This window comes from Pelodiscus sinensis, chromosome 5 (assembly GCF_049634645.1).
Source record: "Pelodiscus sinensis isolate JC-2024 chromosome 5, ASM4963464v1, whole genome shotgun sequence".
In the NCBI taxonomy this organism is placed as follows: Eukaryota; Metazoa; Chordata; order Testudines; family Trionychidae; genus Pelodiscus; species Pelodiscus sinensis.
In genome coordinates, this window is record NC_134715.1 from 84,362,192 (window position 1) to 84,383,904 (window position 21,713).

The following is a 21,713-nucleotide window of genomic DNA, read 5'->3' on the forward strand; positions in this document are numbered from 1 at the left end:
TAATGTTATTTTCAAAGACTTATAATTGGGACATATTCAACCAAAGATACATACTTCACACTAAGTGAGTTCCCTATTAATCTTCAGCTCGCTGCTGCAAAGCATGAAGGCATGACACATTTTCAACTTGAACTCTGTAAGAATTTTTAAACAACCTATTTTCCACAAATTCCATTCTTTGAACGAATGAATGAATGGATTGTTGGTGGTAGATTCACTTCTACAAAGACAGAATTTAGTTTCAAGTGCAATTTTATCCAATCCTCAAAGCACTGGACCTGGATGGATGCTGAATAGCGGTAGGTAAAAGATTCTCTGTGCTTGGTGAAGCTTTAATCTTCACTAGTGATTTAATGTTAAAAACACCTATCCATCTATTACTTTCTTTGGTGTTCTTAGTACTGTATTTTGTTATTTCCAATTCTAGGTAACATTTCTTCTTTATGGGCTTCATCCAAATCCCAAGGAAGTCAACAACAACAAAAATCTCCCAGAGGTTTCAGTGGGCTTCAAATTAGGCCTTAAGGTTACAGACTTAAGTAACAGCAATTTGAAATATTATTAAAGTTCTATAATCAAGATAAGCTGGAAGGTGCTTCTGCTGCTATCATCATCTTGCATTATGTACAATCCTTGTAAGAGATAAGCCTGAAACAACCTACAAAGCCTCTTAGCAAAACCTCAGAACCCCAAATCTGTGCTGAATAAAATATTTCACACTCAAATTATGAGCACTTTAGGACCAACACAGCTGTCCTTATTATCAGTCATTAAGAACTTGTTGAAATGTTAAATGGGAATGCATCTGATAACAGAACTATATCTTCTTCATTATAAAGGAATAAATTGGTCTACTGGCACTTGAAGTTTCTATTCATAACAAATTGAACAAAAAGAATTAATTTAACACAGGGACTCATGTTCACAAAAACAGCATACCTATAAGTAGTTCACTGAACAATTTATTTTCATGTACATCAGGCAATTCATCTTTACTATGGTGCAATGAGTGTTGTGTTTTCTGATTAGCATTTTGTTTTGTGGATAAAAGTACCATAAAGTACTAATGAATAGTTTTTATTTATATATGGACTGATGCATTATTTGTCTATCAATCTATCCAGACAAATTAAAACAAACACTTGTAAAGTTATCTGTCAAATGTATTTACACTCTGAATATCTTATCAGATCTTACCTTGTCAGCATATGTCATGGAATATTCATGACAGCAGCAATGAAGGATATGTATAAAAACAAATTATTTACATGATGAGATGTCATTCTTATGAATTTATTAGACAGAATCAGAGGATGATAACTTGTCTCTGTTGGGGAGGGAGGGACTTGTAGAAGCAAGTCACAGTATTTCATGCTTTTGAAACCATGAAAATATGTTAAAGCATAACTTAGGACCTCTCGTATATGTTCTGTACAGAACAGTTTTCACTAACAATGGAGATTAATAATTTAAGATCTATTTCAAACAGCTTACAATCTAGGCAGCAGCCCAGGTAATTTAACAGCATCTCAGTGAGATACATGGTGTTTTAATTGTGATTCCAAAGAAATGAGAGGAAAAAAATAAAACATGGATAAAAAGTCATTAAAGGCTATTTTGGGTTTATTTCTTATGACAATGCCCAGAGCTGTATAACAGCACCCCAGTACTGAAAACAGGACAACAAGAATGGAGCAATTTTTCTCTACCTCCCCCGACACTGGAGAAAATGTATCAAACAGAAAGATCTTTGTGCTGTTTTAGACAGTTAACTCTTGTTTTGTGTCAGATATTCAGAGCAGCTAGATCCCTTTCATCCACTGTAGAGCAAGACAGAGAGCTAATGGTCCTTTCTGGAATTACTGACACACTCACAGCCTATTGACAAAGTCACAATTTAGGAATAGAACCAAAATCCCAAAAGTGTAACATGTGTAACTGCTGACAATAGCTGGTTAAAAATGAGGAGACGATCTGAGATGGCATTTTAGAGACAGAACAACATCAACTAAAAAGCACTTAGAGATGGGCTGTTACAAGTGCTTGCTCCAGCAAAGTGTAAATGTAAAGAGAGCCTGGTGGGTTAGCTCAAGGAAGAGTTCCTCCAAAACAAGAGAAGATTCTAAGACCCAAGAATAGCCCTGTGTTCACCAGGCAGCACACTGTGATACACAACAACGTAATGGGCTTTCCAACACTGGCACGGAATAGAACTCTATGATGACAACATAACCTGAGACAATGCTGACAGGGCAATGCCATGCGCATACTTGTGCTAAGGACAGCATTTTAGAACTGGCAGCTTGTGTATGAGCATGGTAAGAGGCAGCAGTTGATCTGAAACATGCAGCGAATAAGGATCTGTAAGAGAAAGCTCTCCTTCTAATCTCATAAGTAAACACAGTAACATAGAACTCTTAAAATCTGAAAAATTCAGAGGTAAGTCTCCCTAGTTTATCTTCTGTCTTGTTACTGTAGAAGTGAAAAAGAAATACCACATCATACATGGGCCTATAAAGATGTATTGAAACTAATGGGTCTGATCCTTCATGTACCCCACACCCTGCAAAAGGTTGCTTGCTTGCTGCAGAGGCAATACAAATACAGGATACCTCCAACTGGTTACTCTACTGGTGGAATGTAAGTACCTATTGTTGGAGGATTGTGGTTGTACAGAAACAGATAGGCCCAGAAACAGGCTGTGTATGTCCTGTCACGAGTTTTTGAACAAGACTTTGTATTCAATAGGAACCTAATGCAGATTGTGGAACAGTGGGGTGATGACTCATGACAAACTTTTTGTGCTAGTCCTGTGGCCACCCCAACAGACACTGATTTCTAAATGGTTGCTGAAGCTCAGCATTATCAGGGACAAAAAAAAAAACATACCATAAGGGGAATGTACAATATATTTCTCCAATAATTGTTCATACTAAGTTTTACTAACAGGCAAGATATCTTTAAACTGCATCTTGTGCCAAAGTTGACAGCCTGTTCTGATGGTTTGCAGGTCTGAGGGCTAATCTTTCAAAGTGTTAATCATGTGCCTGCTCTCTGTACGATAATATTTTCGGCATTTTGTATTGGTTGTGACATTACTAAGGTATAATTCAATTACCAAATCTTTGTGCAGTTTATATTAAATGCTATCATCATGCTGAAATGCAAGCTGCTATCCTACTTGATTTCAGTCCTGCCCCAGGCCTGTACAGGAGCTCTGTGAACTCAAAAGCTTTTCTCTTTAGCTGCAAAGAGTCTGGTCCTTTCAACAGTAAAATTTATTTCTAAAGGCACAGAGTTCTTGCACAGAGAATTTCCTTTTTATAAATGTTCTCTCATTTTATGAATTTGGGTCTTCTTTCCAGGATGGAGGTGTGACAGTTCCTCTGATGAAAGAGTCAGTAAGCAGCAACATTACCCCCAAGAGCACATAGATAAAAAGAAACAGTAATATTTATAAATTGCTTCATTATGGTACATAAACATTTAAGAACTTTAATTTGGATGCCATCTCAGTGTGGCAGGTTTGATTTGTGCTGGATAGAGAGAGAGTCAGTTTTTCAGAGCAGGGATCACAGTCTTTTTCCCGGTGTTGCAGTCCTTGGATAGGAGCTTTGTCATTGACTTCAGTGAAGCCAGGATTTCATCATAGCAGCTTAGGCCAGTGATTCTCAACCATTAGCACTCTGTTTAATGCAATAAATTTCAATACACTACACCTGCAGGTCTCATAGTTGGATATGCCAAGCAGATCACCAGAACTAGTGAGGGAGGTCACTAAAAAGAAAATGCATAATTGGAAGTCAGCAATTTCTTAAAGTGAAGGTGTGTTTTGCAGCTCATTGAAAAGTAATTTGTAATAATTATTGGCCTGTATGCTAACAAAATACTGCCAGATTTTAGAGAGTCTGAGAGATTCGTTTAATAGGGGAGGGGGAGAGAGAGAGTGTGTGGTAAATCATTTATTTGGCCAGATTTACTTTTAAAAGCCTTTTTAAAACCCAGTCACAACACATCATAAAATAGGGGCAATAACAAATGTTATGTGCTCTAAAATTGTTAACAAATTTTACTTCTAAAAATACATACAACACAACACCTACCAGCAATCTGCCGGCTCATACATGTTTATCACTATTTGACTCTGATGTGTGCTATGCTGTGATGGCAGCTTCTGGACATTAACAGCTTTCTCTTTCTTTCACCTTTAATATGTGTTTCAACAGAATTGATTCAAGGGCTATAGCACCATTGTTCTGTGGCACTAGCAGCCCTGCCTGCACTCAGCAGGTGTAAAGTGAAGTGTCTGTATCTGTTCGGACAGATAGCTTGTTATATTCTATTGAACATATAAAAGGTCTATTTGACTATGAAATATTTTGTTTAAAAGAGATTATGTTAGTGCTGTCTTTAATCACTTTCTTGTAAAACCTCTAATAGTATTTTCCTATCACAGATGTAGGGGTCTGTGTCTGTGTCTATGTAGTTTCTTCCAGAACACAAAAACCTGCTTCTCTCATGTATCTGGAACTGAATTCAGCAAAAAGTATCCAGTGTTTTTTGTGCAACACAAGTTATGAAACTCTACAGATTCTGACAATATTATTGTGGTATAAAAAAACCTATATGGATTAGAACAGATTTTACATTCCAAAAGGCTTGTGTAAGATCCCTAGGACAGGCTGAATCAAGATATGGCAAAAAGAACAATCCCTTGCAAACCAAAATTAATGTCATCATAATAATGTATTAGGTGCCTAAATATCCTGTTATAGATATCAGAAATGCAGAGTCCTAGGTCTGCTGCTGGAATGACTCAAATATTTCAACTAATCACAATTAGAGGTGGGTTTTGAAACCAAGCACAGCAAGTTTGTAGCTCAGAGTTTATTATGGCCTGAATTAGAACAAACTGAACTTTGGGAAGGGTTCAGTTCAGATCTAAGGATTTCAGATCTGCTCAATGTAGAGATACATAGATCAATCTCAGATCCAGGTTTAGATACACGGTTTCATCTTTCTAAATAAGCCCTCACTTGAAAGAGTTTACAGTTGATAATGAGTGTTGAAATAGACACAGATCAAGCATTTTTCCAAGTAATATACACAATATATAAAAAAAGAACACATTCCTAGTTGTGTGGGTGCTAGTGCATTAGCAACAGAAGCCTCTGTTTTAGAGAGAGAACAAAGTGATCTTGTGATGGCTAGAGATGTTCTGCTCTGTGGATTGCCATGGACAGCAGACATATTAGATTTCATCTTAATTTTGCCTACTGTGAAAGAATAAGAGTTGTGAGCACCCAAGCTTAAACAGCAGTAATGAAATATTTAATCTGACATCCTGGCCCCCTTAAAGTCAATTGCAAAATTCTCACCCATCCTCTCCATTCATCATTATAGTTAGGACCGAGTCTATTGCTTGTATGTATCCAAATTACCAAAATACAGCAACTATCAAGGAGAGGCTTGACAGCTGGAAACTAGCACACTCAATATACTGAAATTTAAACCACTGATGCCACAAAGTAATAATAGCCTATCCCTTGTGTGCCAGGCCCATGTGAAACCTGCTAAGGAAGACTGGAAAATATGGACCAAGAAATTGTGTTGCAAATGCTTTCTAGAAAAACATGTTTGTAATAATGTATGAATACATGCCATTTTAACAAATTCTTAGGATACTGGCAAGGGGCATATGAGAAACTTGGTGTTATGACTGTGGAAGGCTGAAGATGCATAGCCCTTTGTGTGTGTGTCATAGAAGAAATACCCCAGTTAGAAATAACTTCATAAACAGAAACAAAAGCCTTCCAGTAGCTGTAGTTAACCACTGATACTTCACACTTGCACCATTCGCCAGACAACATTGAAACACGGTGTTTTGACTGTGTGCAGTCATTGCAGAGCAGCACCTAATCATATCAAACCAAAAAAGACCAAAAAAAGCCAGAGGACAAACTGATGGGTAACAGAAATATTCAGAAACTGTCTATAAAAATAAGATACACCAAAGAACAGTACCCCAGACCTTCCTAAATCTTCTTTGTATTGTTCCACTGGTGGAAAGGCAACTTAAAAGCTGTCACAAGGCGATAGCTAAGGAGCTATCATTCCAAAGTGGGCTAAAGATAGGATGTGTCATCAGTAATCCAGGATGTGGCCACAGCATGTGCACGCCAGCTAGGATCACCACAATAGTGACAACTTGACAATTTCCAAAATTGTCAGTGTCCAAACATTACAAGGATGCTGTGGAGGAAAAGTGAAAGAAAGCCACTAATGATTCTTCCACACAAATGTACCAACCACTGCTCTGATGCATCTCATGAAATGGTTCTTTGTCCACAAAAGCTTATGCGCCAATAAATCTGTTAGTCTATAAGGTGTCATAGGACTCCTCGTTGCTTTTGCAGATTCAGACTAACACGGCTACCCCTCTGATATTTAACCACCACTCTGTTACACCTGAGGATTTAGCCCAGAATTTTAAACATGCAGCCCATAAAAATTAAACAAAGCATATTATCTACTTGTTCCTCCACGTGGGAATTACCTGCACACACAAAACATGAATTTTATGCAACAATAATAAGTATTGGCTCACAGTAGTAGGAATAAAAAGATATTTTTAAATGTTTACTGGGGATTCTGGGAGAGTTGGGCAAAACAAAGCTCTTGGCTTCTTCTGGAGCCTAGTATCAAACCAGTCCATAATTCCAGGTAATGCACTGTTGAGAAACACTTATTTTCTATAATATGCAAGAACCTTCATGAACACAGAGAAATGAGCCTGCCTTCTCTGCAGTCATCATGTACCAAACTTGTATTATTTTGGATTTGCTTGAAGGCTGGAAACTTTAGCTGTTTTGGAATGATAATAGACTTCTATTTCAGCACCATGAAGAAAAGAAATGTCATCTATTATGAGTAATTAATTGCATTATGTATTCACAAACACCCACATTCTTTTGCAGAAAGAAAAATAACACTTTGATAAAGTTATGCCTTTATAAAAAGCATACATTTTTAGAAATTCAGAAGAACATCTGAAAGAAACTGACAGTGAGATTTCAAAGCATGTCGTCCCATGCAGGTCTATGTTTTACTTACTCTACTACTAAAATTTTCCTTTATAAAAGCTATTTACTATTGGACATAGGCTGATTTTTGCTTCTCCATGCTATAGGGTTTTCCTCTTTTCTCTACTCCATTCAAAAGTCTTATCTATGACAACACTACTGTTCTGCCAAAGAGAACAAGACACATCCCCTCTCTCTGGAACCCACCATCTCCACTCCACACATCAGCTGGAGGAACCACTCAAGAACAATGAAAAAACCCAAACCCTTTCTCCCTTCTCTGGGAACTGACCATGATGCCTCTGTGGCACTGCTGGCAAAAACAAAAACAAAAAATAATAAATCACAAATCTTATTCCCCCTTCTCGTTCCCCCCCCCCCCCCCATCTCCCCAAGGATATTGGTTTAGTGCCAAAATATGTGCCCTTTAAATTACTGCCACACAGATTTGCTATTAACTCTGATGCTCAGAATCCAAAGATGCAAATTCCACATTTGGTGGATTTCTTCAATCTCTAGTTCCCGGAATGATATGGTTATACAAGAATCCCAACTTTAATGTTTAAGTAAAGTCCTCGCGTATGGATGAAAGCTTGAAAATGCAGACCCTAAAGACTCAGTGAAAGAAAAGGCAAATAAAAAGAAGTTCAGAGTTTGTTTTAAATATTGTTTTAAGCAACACTGCCTGGAGCTTAGACTTCTGCTTAAGAGTCCACTGCTTGTTCTTATGGTTACTGTATTAACCTCCGTAATTCTACTTGCAATACCTATTTCAATTTTATACCCTCCCCCATGAAATTGGCTAGCTCTGGCTCCAAGGGAAATCTCAAAAGAAAAGTATCCTCCTGCCTCCCAATACTGACATGGATGTTTTGGGCTCTGCTGCTAGATGGCAGTGTTCTAGCAAGGGATGCTGCTTCCTTGCTGGAGATTCAAAGACACAGTAACCACTAGTTCCTGATGAACTATAGTTCCAGATCTTGTCAAGCCAATGATCTGATGTGCTGCGCTCTTGCACCATCAGGACAGCCAAACACAGAACTATTTCTGCCTTACTTATGACCTAAAAGGAAAGAAAAATAATATTCTGGCAGAGCAATCAGATTAAAGGACATCGCTAATCACTTTAAACAAGCTGGGATCTCTCCAAACTCATAACTTCCTAAAAATTTGAACAGACTGGTGAGAAGAAAAACAACTTAAGGATTTTCAAATGTGGAATAAACCCATTTTCCCAAAGCCAAGGCTTTGCGAGTAGCATCTCAAACTGACCCCAGCATGAGGGCACATCTACACAGCAGGGCTAAAGCTGAAATAAGCTATGCGACTTCAGCTATGTCAATTGCATAGCTTAAATCGAAATAGCTTATTTTGGCTTCTGGCGCCGTCTACACAGCAGAAAGTCCAAGAAAGAGCACTCTTCCTCCAACTTCCCTTACTCCTCGTAAAATGTGGGTTACAGGGGTCAGAGTAAGAAGTCAAAATAATGTCGAGCTGGAGGACATGTCAAAATAATTGCTTGTAGTGTATACACAGACTATGTGATTTCAAAATAACGTCAGTTATTCCGAAATAACACTGCTGTGTAGACATAGCCTAAGCGAGTATCTAAAAACAGTTGCAATACAAATCCCAATACTGACTGTACTAATAGGGAATCTATTTTATTGTTTTCTACAGTATCTGTCACTATTGGTATATATTTAAGCTCTTACTAATAAAAACAGGTATGGTCCCCTGTGGGCTGCTCTTTTCCTTCCCTGATGAGAGACTGAAACCTTTACAACAGTGGTGCTGGAGAGGACTCCTTGTTATAATTTTGCCTTCAGATTGAAGGGACACTAAAGGTGGTTTCCTAGACACAAGGCATTCTTACGCTCTCTGGATGCTGCCAAACCGCCCTGCTGGGGATGACTGCTTGCTGTCCAAGGCTTAGACAAAGCGTGAACAGATTATTTTTTGCCTTGAAAGGGACCCGATTGCAACAAATATCACATTTTCCAAAAACGTTCTGCAGGTAGGATGCTTTTAGGTGGGCAAATACCAGTCCATGGGCTGGACCCAGTCTGCCATAAATAGTTCCTTGGGGGGGGGGGGGGGGCTCCACCACTATATTTACCTCCACAGTGGCACATACCCGCGATCACAACTCCCGTTGGCCGCGGATCACTGTTCCCAGACAGTGAAAGCTGTGGGAAGTAATATCCTCGACTGAACCATTTCCCACTGCACCCATTGGTCAGAACAGTGATCTGCAGCCAACAGGAACTGAGACCTCCCTGTGGCCGTGCAGGTTAGTATAGCAGAGGTGGCCCAGCAGGGACAAACCCTTGCGAACCACCACTGTTTTATTGCCCTTCCTAGAGCCCTCTGCTAAAAATGGACACATTCGTCTCCAAATTACCCAGGTTGAACAATGATCACTATACTTTTAGACATCACGTATAAACATTTCAAGCAATCTGTATTACATATTTCTTCTATTTGTCTGGTATTGATGTGTCCTTGATTACATGGTTATGAGAAATTGTTTTCCCATTAAAATGAAAACAGTCTAATGGGAGTTCCCTCTTTTCTGCCTATGCACATATCCTAGATACACAGGATTAATAGGAGAAAGCAATATTTTGTGGAAGAAATATTTAAAAATATTTTGTGGAAGCTTTAATATTATCAGAAGTACATAAGATTATTTATAACACAGATTGAACCTCTGTAGTCCAGGACACACTAGTGTGGCAACATCCATGGTCTGGCAGGAATATTACTGATTTGGGGAAGGCAACTTAAATAGCAGTTAAGACAAATGCTTATTATAAACACATCCAAGAGATGGATATTGTAAGACTGGAAACATCAGAGTCAAGCAAAGGGTTAGCAAAATATTTAGAAGAAGTTCATTCTGTTGTATATTTAAGTCAGCTAGATTTCTCTTCTACAGAATGATGTTTCTATATAAGGGCCTGATCCTACTGCTGTTGAAGTGAATTGAAAAAAAATCCTCCTGAAGCAGAAATGGATCTAAAGTCAGAGACTGATTAAGGCAAGACCCATGGGATTGAGGAACTACATTCAGAGAGGCGCTGTAAACTGACAATTGCTATTAGTTTAAGACTATCTGAACAGGTAGACTTCTGTACTGCTGCCTCACTTGATAGGAAGGTCATAGAATGCTAGAACTGGAAAGGATCTTGAGAGATCATCAAGTCTAGTCCCCTGCCACCATGGCATGACCAAGCATCATCTAGATCACCCTGATAGAAATTTGCCTAATTTATTCTTAAATATCTCCAATGATGGAGATTCTACAACCTCCCTGGGCAATTTATTCCAGTACTTAACCACTCTGACATTTAGGAAGTTTTCCCTAATGTCTAATCTAAACTTCCCTTGTGGCAATTTAGGCACATTGCTTCTTTATCCTATAATCAGACGCTAAGGAAAATAATTTTTCTCCCTCTTCCTCGTAACACCCTTTTAGGTATTTGAAAGCTGCTAACATGTCCCCTCTCAGTCTTCTCTTTTCCAAATTAAACAGACCCAATTCTTTCAGTCTTCCCTCAAAGATGTTGTTTTCTAGACCTTTATTAATGTTTGTTGCTCTTTTCTAGACCTTCTCCAATTTTCCACATCTTTCCTGAAATATGGTGCCCAGAATGAGACAAAATACGTCAGTTGAAGCCTAATCAGTGCAAATATCAAAGACTCAGGAGAAAAAGCCTTTGGTAGGGACTGAAGAGAATGGGGCACCCTGAAAATGTGGATATTTAATATTAATTCACCTTGGTGGTAGCTGCTATCCAATTTATTGACAAATGCCTTCCTGTGTATCCAATATCCATTCTGATTAAATAGAAAAATGTACAGTGATATAGTTCTTAATGATTGGTCAAGGTCCACAAGCATAGACATGAGCTAATATTTTAAACCTATATTTCTGCTGAAAGGGGTAGCTAAAAAGCAGTGATAAATGCAGCCATTTTCAGAATTAAGAGTTGCACACCAGTTTCTGACCATTAAGTGGCATTGCCAACACTTCCACTGCTTACTGGGGAGAAGGGTGAGGGAAGCTTAGGTTTGAAATGGAGTTCACTGCAGCTTGGCTAGTGAATTGCACCAGCATGGCCATCATGGACTATGTTTTAACTTTTATTTCTCTATGTTCACCTAAGGACTTCCAATGTTGTGATCCAGGCGACTAATATAACCTACTCTGTTTTGAAACAGCTTGTAAACCACTGAAAAGTCTTGCTGAGCCGCACTAGACCCTGAAGAGTGTACAAGTCACTACCAAGAGTCTGTCTCAATTGGAGTCTTGGGGCAGAACACCCATTGTGAAGCAGGAGTCTGTGTCTCAGTTGGGGAGGCAGTGAGTTAGTGAGTCCTGCCTGGAAAAGAAGAGTGAGATCCATTGGGGAGTCTGGCACACTAAAGGGATTCCTCCAAGAGACTATCTGAAAACATGGGCATAAAACAGATCCTCTAGGTCCACAGTGTCCAACACACTAGCTGCTAGCCATTAGTGACTACTCGGCCAGTTGAGTGTGGCTAGTTCGCTATCGTGTCTACTGCTTCCAACTGGTTGGACACCATGGCGTGTATAGGTCCATGACAGCATTTCATTTTTATCTCCTGTTTGTTAGGGTTTTGGGCTTTTTTTAAAAAGGGATAGAGCCTCTGTGAAATTAAGGACTTTTGTCAAATTTACATCAGCTGCGATTCTGTCCCTTAATTCTTATTTGATAATTTCTGTATCTACTGGAAAAGTTCTAACATTTCATACAGGCAGTCCCCGGGTTACGTACAAGATAGGGACTGTAGGTTTGTTCTTAAATTGAATCTGTATGTAAGTCGGAACTGGCATCCAGATTCAGCCGCTGCTGAAACTGATCAGTTTCAACAGCGGCTGAATCTGGATGCCAGTTCTGACTTACATACAGATTCAACTTAAGAACCCCAGGCGTCCCCAAGTCAGCTGCTGCTGAAACTGATCAGCGGCTGATTCCAGGAAGCCAGGGGCAGGGCAACTCTGCCTCAGGCTTACTGTAGTCAGCGCTGGTCAGTTTCAGCAGCGGCTGACTTGGGGACGCCTGGGGCAGAGCAGCTGGGGTGCTGCTGGGTTGCTCCAGTAGCGCCGCTCCTCGGCGCTACTGGAGCAACCCAGCAGCACCCCAGCTGCTCTGCCCCAGGCGTCCTGATTCAGCCGCTGCTGAAACTGACCAGCAGCAGCTGAATCAGGACGCCTGGGGCAGAGCAGCTGGGGTGCTGCCGGGTTGGTCCAATAGCGCCGAGGAGCTCGGGGACTGCCTGTACTTATTTAACACCAAGTTTGCATCATTTAATACATTGGCCTAAGCCAAATGCATTCTCATTAAGAATTTTTTTTGTTCATAGCATCCCGTTTAAGCAGCAATCATTTCCTTTCAATTGCACACTAAACAGTTTCCTGGGAAGACATTACAATTAAACAGATTTTCTTATTAGCATGCCCCAATTAAATAGAGCACATCATTATGTCCTCAGTTTCTAGATGATTTTTTACTTGTAGCACAGAATTCAGGGAGCATGTGTTATTTTTCCATTGATCAGTCCAGTCCTAGCACTAAAATTAAATACATTTTACATCCTTTTAACAAAATAGTTGGTATAATGTGAGCTAACTAATAAGGGCTCACTTCCAATTCAGCTATTTGTGATGTATTAATAGAAAACTGGAAAGAAAAGCTGTCCATTTGAAAAAACAACAATTTTCTATTTCAATAAGTCTTCCAGTAGAAACTCTGACTCCCAGCATGAGAGCATCCTGGGTGTCTTATAAATATCAATATAAGAAAAGGTTCTGCTCTTTAGTGCTCCCAGAAGCTTGGTTAATAGTACCACAGCACTGTTTTTGTTTTAACACAACAGTTTTTAAAATTAGAAATAGGTGTTGGGTGGGAGACAAAGGGAAATCCAGTGACTACCACACAGATCTTTTTCCTTGAAGATTTTATCATGTGTATTTGGCACAGAACTTGAAACAAATACTGAGCCTATCTTTTTTAAAAAAAACAAAATAATTACATTTAGTAAACCCAGTGACCCTTGCTCAATTCATAGACTGAATTTTAGCACATCAAGGACACTAAAATTAGAAAGAAGCAACACATGAAAAGCTGTTGTGTTTGTTACAGGATATTTGTTTACAGCGAACAAGGTAAGACTCAATGCTGAAATTAAACCCTCTTATTTCAGCACAGTCCATTACTAAACAATTAGAATTACTTTGTATGCAAAAATTGATGTAGCAAATTATATAAAACCAACATTTTCTTTTCCTAACCTAAAACAGATTTTAGGAACCAGGCAATAGAATTCCAAACACCAAAGAAAGGAAGAGGAGGTGAAGTGCTAAATCAGATGTCTTGCTAAAACAATTCCTAATTTGAATTTTATCAACTATAAAGAACATTAAACTTGCATAATTAGATTGATGGTTCTGAAAAAAAGCTGATTGGCAACCACTTGTGTTTTACAAAACAATGAAAATTGACAAGATAACAATTTAACATTGTGTTACTATATTAGTACTTTTCTACTTCATTATAAAAATGCACATTTTAAACTCCAGCACTAACCCACAAGACTGATGCCAGAAAGCTAAATGAATTCATTTTGTACCAACAGAGGGTTTAAACACAGCCATATGGTCTCTCAAAAACACCTACAAATTGTTCCATTTTTTAAAAAATCTTTTGAGAGACACATACTGAGATAAATCCTGGCCCCACAGAAGTCAGTGGCAAAACTCCCATGACTTCAGTGGAGCCAGGATTTCATCCACTTCATCTCATTAACATAGATGTGTTCTTAAAGGCCTGTCCTACAGAGCTGTCCTGAGGATCTTTGGGGCCCTGCTCAATACAATTAAACAGTTTTCCCCTATGCCCAATGGCAACCCGAAGGATGATGTTTTAGAGATGTGAATTTATAATCTTCCGTACCACGCTTCTGAAATATGTTCAAGCAAATTTTAAACTAGGGTCCTATAGACTAACACAGTAAATTCAGAAACTGACAGTTTATATCTGGGGTTGGCAAATGTCTATTAGAGCCATTCAAGTGGTAATGAAGCCATTTTTCTCAGGTTCAACGTTCCGCTAATAAGTCTGGCGGGCCTTTTCACTTTTATAGTAAGTAGATCCTCTCTGGAGGAAGCAGAGCCACAGAAAAGGGATAGAAAGATGCTGATAGGTGAACATTAAGATCCACTGGCGCCGCAAGTTTTTGGGTGCCCTAAACAGCTGCATATTCTACATATAGGTAAGGATGGCATTGCTGGCCTACATACAGATCTTGTATAACTATGGCATCTAGGGGAGTGAGCCAAAATAATTAAACCAATGGAACAATCTTGTGGTTCATTAAACAACAAAGCCCCAGTGAATGGGAAAGGAATAAAACTTTAACACCACAAATTGGGGAGCTTCTGTAATTAGCTGCTGCATATAGCCAAGTACTGTTACCAATCCCTGCCTCCAGGAATTTGGATATGTTCAAAATACTGTCCCTTATAAGCAGTGTTCCCTCTAAGGTGCACAGCCATGCACAAAAAAATTAAAATCCCACCCACCTCCTTCCCAGAGCCATGCAGCAGCACTCATCTTCCTGCTGGACCTGGAAAGTGAGTGGCAAGGCTGCTCTGGCAGATGGGGCCATGGCCGCATGGTAGATGGCTGCTTGGGTGGCCAGGGCGGAGACCCTGGGGAGCGGCTCCTCTGGTCGCTCAGGCAGCTGGTGCAGAGGCTGGGGACCCGTGGCTAGTGGCTGCTCTGCTTCAGCAGGCTGAGGCTGCCAGGGGAGCGGCTCTGGGACTATGGGAGGAGCTGTTCCTCTGGCTGGTCAGGCACCAGGGCTGAAGTCAGGGCTACGTGGAGAGCAGCTGTTCGGGCGGTCAGGGCTGGTGCTGTGTGTTTTGGAATGGTTGCTCTTCTCCGGTGGTAGAGGGCAGGGTAGAGTGGGGAGGGTTGCTCTAGGAACTGGGATCTTTCAATTTAAGTCTCTTGTTTAGTCCAGCTGGAGGAAGAGTACTATAACCAGAGGAAGTTGGCTACTTAAAATTTGGCAGTATTAGTTTTCTTTTTATTTTACTTCATATTAAACAAACACTTAAAGGTCATGCACCTTGTTAATTACTCCTTGTTTTAGTATAAAAACAAACTTGGGTGCCACAGTGGCACACATCCAAACAAACGCACATGAACTCAATATTGGTGCACGAGACAAAACTCATTCTGCTCAGGGATGGAAAATATTAGGGGGAACACTGTGTATGAGGAAGTGTTTTTAAATTATTTTCTACAAACAGTGAAACACTTGTGCAGATGCTGTTCTCTCAGCATAAAAATGCCTTACATGGAAATAATTTATGTATCTTCTTGCATAGGAACAAGTAACAAAAACATAAGGACCTTTATACAGGTATTACTTCATCCACACCGAGGGTGGGACTTACCACTTAAACGATCTCTGGACAGTTACAGTGATACGTCTTTTGTATTCATACAAATCCAAAGAAATCCTAACATGAATCCAAAATTCTGCTAAGCATACAGAAAAACAGTGTTACTAAATGTTGCCTTTTCTTAACCAGATGTGAGGAAATGTAGTCCTGCAACGTTTGCCAGTTGGCTGCATCTTATAGAGTGTAGTCATATGAGAGCATCCTTAGAAAGCATCCTGGACTGGGCAATTATTGTTTTACCAAAGACAAGGTGTTTGCTGTTTATCTAGTTGTATTTTAGACTGTCTGTTTGTGTGTCTGAGAGTCCGTTTGTTGAAGAACTCCTAAACAGCATGAGCTAGGGTCACCAAATTTGGTCTGTAGCTTCCTCTTCTCCTAATTTAAAATAAAGGAGAACAAGAGAACCAGAAGCCCTGGAAAAGGGACAGTTTTCTCTAACAGGCAAAGGGAGGAGCTGCTGTTCCAAGGCACACAATATGAAAGTGACCACTGGGGGCAACTGTACCACCAAGGGAGTGGCCAGAAAGACTGTGGCTCCACCATCTTGCCTTACAGTACACCAGTAAGTAGTGGCACACCCCCACCTCAAACCATTTCCTTCTTTCCCAGTTCTTGGTTGCAGCACTGGAGAGTCAGGGGGAAAAGAACAGCCCCCTAGCCTCCAGCGTCCTGCACATACACCCCTCATACACATTCCCAAGGCCCTGCTCTGAAGGCAACACTGGGTAAGTCTGCTAGTATTTAAAAATTTGGATTTTTTTAGTCTTTTCCTGAATCTGTTTTATCAGAACGACAGCTTTTGTAAACAGTGGTCCCTGTGCACATCCTTAAAATATGCTAACATCAGAGTCTAACAAACATTTTTATATTTCACTCTGCCTGCGGGACTGATTTTCAGACATTAGTAAATACAAAAAGAGATGTGCTTAATTTGATAATGATCCATATGAAAGCACACTATTCTTTACTGTGAGATGCCATCCATTTCTTCCAACTTCACTCTTAACGTAGGCACTGAAGAATACCCAACATGGGCAAAAGAGGCAATCATTTAAGGTAACTGTAATTACACTTGCTTTAGAAATGAGCTCATAGCCTTACTAGGGCTTCTCATCCAATCTGTGTTGTATTAAAGTTTACTTCTGGAGTTGCAAGCGGATAGCATATTAAGCGTAAACATTTTCAGGCATGTTTAATTATCCTGAAAACAAACATTAACCATATTTCTAAATTTCTTGAGATTGTAAATATAAAATTCCAGAGAAAGATAGGCATGTTTCTGGCACCCAAACTTAATGCTGCTCTGAAATGATACCATGCAACAATAATACAATTGATTGATTCATATTAATACTTGTCATCAGATTTAACTGATTTTCTTACAAATAAACTTTTTAAAAAAATCTTCCTCATAGTACTGTCCAAAATTCTACATGATATATAATTTTTCAAGGTTCCCCCCCATCTTGATACTATAATTTTCACAATGATTGCACACCACTGATCACTTAAAAACAAGAGATGGTGCAGGGTAAAATCTGCATGTCCTATTGAAAGTCAACAGATTGATGCTCCTATATCATAGAATCATAGAGCTGGAAGAGACCTCAGGAGGTCATCAAGTCCAGCCCCCTGCCCAAAACAGGACCAATCCCAACTAAATCAACCCAGCCAGGACTGTGTCAAGCCGAGACTTAAACACCTCTAGGGATGGAGATTCCACCACCTCCCTAGGTAACCCATTCCAGAGCTTCACCACCTTCCTAGCAAAGTAGTTTTTCCTAATATCCAACTTAGACCTCTCCCACTGTAACTTGAAACCATTGCTCCTTGTTCTACCATCCTTCACTACTGAGAACAGCCTCTTCCCATCCTCTTTGGAACCCCCCTTCTGGTAGTTGAAAGCTGCTATCAAATCCCTCCTCCCTCTTCTCTTCTGCAAACTAAATAAGCCCAAATCCTTTGGCCTCTCCTCGTAAGTCATGTGCTCCTGGCCCCTAATCATTTTGGTTGTTCTCTGCTGGACCCTCTCCAGTGCGTCCAAATCCTTTTTACAGTGAAAGGCCCAGAAATGGACATAATACTCCAGATGTGGCCTCACCAGTGTCGAATAAAGGGGAATAATTACTTCTCTAGATCTGCTGGCAATACTTCTCCTAAAGCAACCTAATATGCCAGTAGCCTTCTTGGCTACAAGGGCACATTGTTGACTCATATCCAGCTTCTCATCCAATGTAGTCCCCCAAGTCCTTTTCTGCAGAACTGCTACTTAGCCAGTTGGTCCCCAGCCTGTAACAAAGCTTGGGATTCTTCTGTCCCAAGTGCAGGACTCTACACTTGTCCTCTTTGAATGTCATCAGATTTCTTTTGGCCCAATATTCTAATCAGTCTAGGTCACCCTGGACCCTATCCCTGCCCTCCAGCGTATCTACTTCTCCCCCAAGCTTAGTGTCATCCACAAACTTACCGAGGGTGCAATCCATCCCCCCATGCAGGTCATTAATAAAGATGTTGAACAAAACCAGCCCTAGAACAAATCCTTGGGGAACTCCGCTAGAAACCGACTGACAACCTGATATGGAGCTATTAATCACTACCCTTTGGGACTGACAGTCTAGCCAGCTTTCTATCCATCTTACAGTCCATTTATCCAATCCATACTTCCTTAACTTGCTGGTAAGAATACCATGGGAGACTATATCAAAAGCTTTGCTAAAGTCAAGGTATATCAATCCACTGACTTTCCCATGTCCACAGAGCCAGTTACCTCATCATAGAAGCTAATCAGATAGGTCAGGCATGACTTGCCCTTGGTGAATCCATGTTGACTATTCCTGATCACTTTCCCCTCTTCCAAGTGCTTCAGAATGGATTCTTTGAGGATCCCCTCCCAGATTTTTCCGGAGACTGAAGTAAGGCTGACTGCTCTGTAGTTCCCTGGATTGTCCTCCTTCCCTTTTTTAAAGATGGGCACTACGTTTGCTTTTTTCCAGTCATCCGGGATCTCCCCCGATCTCCACGAGTTTTCAGAAATAATGGCCAAAGGATCTGCAATGACATTTGTCAACTCCCTCAGTACCCTCGGATGCATTAAATCAGGACCCATGGATTTGTGTATGTCTAGCTTTTCTAAATAGTTCCTAACCTGTTCTTTCTCCAGCAAGGGCTTCCCACTTCTTTCTCATACTGTGTTGCCTAGTGCATTTGTCTGGGAGCTGACCTTGTCTGTGAAGACAGAGGCAAAGAAAACATTGAGTACTTCAGCTTTTCCCACATCGTCTGTCACTATGTTACTTCCCTCATCCAGTAAGGGCCTCATACCCTCTCTGATCACCCTCTTATTGCTAACATGCCTGTAGAAACCTTTCTTGTTATCCTTGAGAGCTGCAATTCCAACTGCACTTTTGCCTTCCTGATAACTCCCCTGCATTCTTGAGAAATATATTTATACTCCTCCTAGTAATCTGTCCAAGTTTCCACTTCTTGTCATCTTCCTTTTTTTATTTAAGCTCCCCAAGGATTTCCACAGTGAGCCAATCTGGTTGCCTACCATATTTGCTTTTCTTACTGTGCATGGGGATGGTTTCTTCCTGTGCCTTTAATAAGGCTTCTTTAAAATACATGGCCATTTCTGAATATGGAAGTTACAGCTATTGCACATTTTATCTTCAGTCTCTCTCCCTTCCCTGTGGGCTCCTGGTTTACTTCAAGCTACAATGGCTATCTTGGTGCTGTTGTCATGCATCCTAGATTTAGTCTGTCAGTGCTGCATAAACGCTCTTCTGAGGTTCACAACATCTTCAACCAAAACTATAGACACAAGGTTATCAACCACAGTATGTATTAGTGCCACTGATTTAAATTTTTCAAATCAATAATTTATTAATAAAAAAATCCAATTTGGGTTGATCTGAAACTATTTGTGAATTTGGCATGAATAGTTTTGGCCATTCACAAAAGGGTCACAAGAGGCTGTCACTCCACCACACCTCTTTTAGCCTTTATTCCAGTTGTTAGGGTCCTCACCAGTGATGTGAGGAACCCGGGTATGAATTCCTGCTCTGGAACAGACCAGAAACTGAGTTTCAATTCACCAAAAAAATTCAGATTTAGTTCAGCCTGAACCAACATTTTTTCTGTAGATTTCAAGACTACCACCCATCTCCCTGCAAAAAATCAGTTATTATGCTAGCTTTGGTCATGATTATAGTACACAGAAAGCATAAAGGAAACAAGCAGATCTGTAGTAAACACTAAATATATACTGGGTTCATTAACAAAGGAGACTAGGGCCTCCATGTGTTACTCTGTACATGAGCATATGGATAAACAATTTCCTGGGCTTCCAAACTCCTTCCCTTCCCAAGCAGATATTTTATATTAAACCAAATCTATTCTCATTCAGAAGATATGGTATATGAATATTTCCTTTTTCTTATCAATTTAATATAGCAGTCTGACGAATATTGTACAACCTTGTATTAAATCTAACCATTAAATATGAATCATCTAACACTGCTGTGATTCAGAAAGCTATTGCAAAGGATAGGTTAGGGGAGTTCATGGAATATTATTATAGTTTTTAAAAGAAAAGGTATAATATATAAAAATGATTGAGGCATATATGAGTTCATGTAAAACAGATTGTACACACAGTAAATGAAACAACATTTATGAAAAAATGTATTTTAACCGTTTAAAATCACTACGCAAAAGTGGATTGGGGAAATTGAGCAAAATCTCACTACATTTGTAATTTTCAACAGGTCATTATTTAGACAGCTTCCATTATGTCGGTGCAAATTTAGATAATTGCATGCTTGACCCATTAATTTATCAGTAATGTATGTTTACCAATGAGGACAGGAACTCTTCTAATAGCTCACGTTAGAGCTGCAAAAGAACATTTGTAGTGGATTAGATTCCTAATTGTCTATAGGGGATAAAAGGGCAAATATACTTAAGAATGGTCATTCTTTCTCTCTTTCAGAAAAAGAAGATTTAGAATTACACAGTAGGTTTAGAATTAGACAGCCATTATATGGTAGAGTGCACCACAATAGGTAGGAGAGAGACTAGCTTGAATTTAAAAACAAAATAAAAGAAATCAAACACATGGGAAACTCTCCTTTAAACACAAATAATAAGTTACATAAACTAAGCACAGGTTCATTTCAGAGAAAAATACAGGCTATGGAGAATGAATCAATTGTAGAGCTATTCTCCTCCCACTTCTTTATAAGCATGTAACTGCCAGACCTTTATATATAGTGGTTTCAATTTACAAAAATTTAAAGTCAGTCATGTTTCTGTTTTATAACTTTGGTTTTTTTAGGGGCTATAGATTTTACATATTTACATAATTTGTCCTCTAAAAATGAACATTTTTTTAATAAGAAATAGCCTTATTTCTCTGATGTGTTATACGGGCATGATCCAGTAGAGCACAGATAGTATGTGGGTAGTTCCATTGAAGAAAACAAAATTCAAGATGTTATATTTTATATCATCAATAGAATCAGCCAAAGCTAACCTGAAGACACAAAATACAAAAGTGTAAATTTTTTTATTAAAATTTTGCAGTATATATTAGACATCTAAATTCCTTTTCTTGCTACACATATTGTTAAATATTTAATGGGCATATTTATTTGCTGTGCAAAGTCAGTTTTAGTTGCATGTGCTCTGCCATTTGTTGTCTACATTGAGGGATCAATCCATGCAGTTGCTTTCACATGAGAAAATAGCCACACATTAAAAATTATGTACAAAGTGAATTGTTGCAAATTTTTAAAAGTCTAGTTATTTTCTAAACCATGAAGGGAATTTAGCCATGTTTCTTTCATTAACTTTAATAGAGGATCTGCAGCTAAATCTCTTGCCATGATTTGAAAATCTCATCCTTTAGCTCTTTAATTTCTGGCTCACACTGTATAATTTAGGTCATTCTGTTGCAGGAAATGTAAATCAAAGATGAAAATAATCCTTTTAATTCCCTAGCTTCTGGAATAGTGCTAATTTTACTTAAATATAGTTCTGAATTTGCCTTGTGTTTTTATAAATGTAAGGTTAGTGTTTATGAACTAGTAAAAATGACAAGACAAAAGAAGAGACACAGCATGGATCAA

General features: G+C 39.3%; 1 protein-coding gene across 4 annotated transcripts in view; it reads right to left on the reverse strand.

Annotated features, from left to right (window-relative positions):
- The window catches only part of CRACD (capping protein inhibiting regulator of actin dynamics), a 191,949-nt gene that overhangs the window by 141,870 nt on the left and 28,366 nt on the right, over positions 1-21,713 (reverse strand). The gene's annotated exons all lie outside the window — the stretch shown is intronic.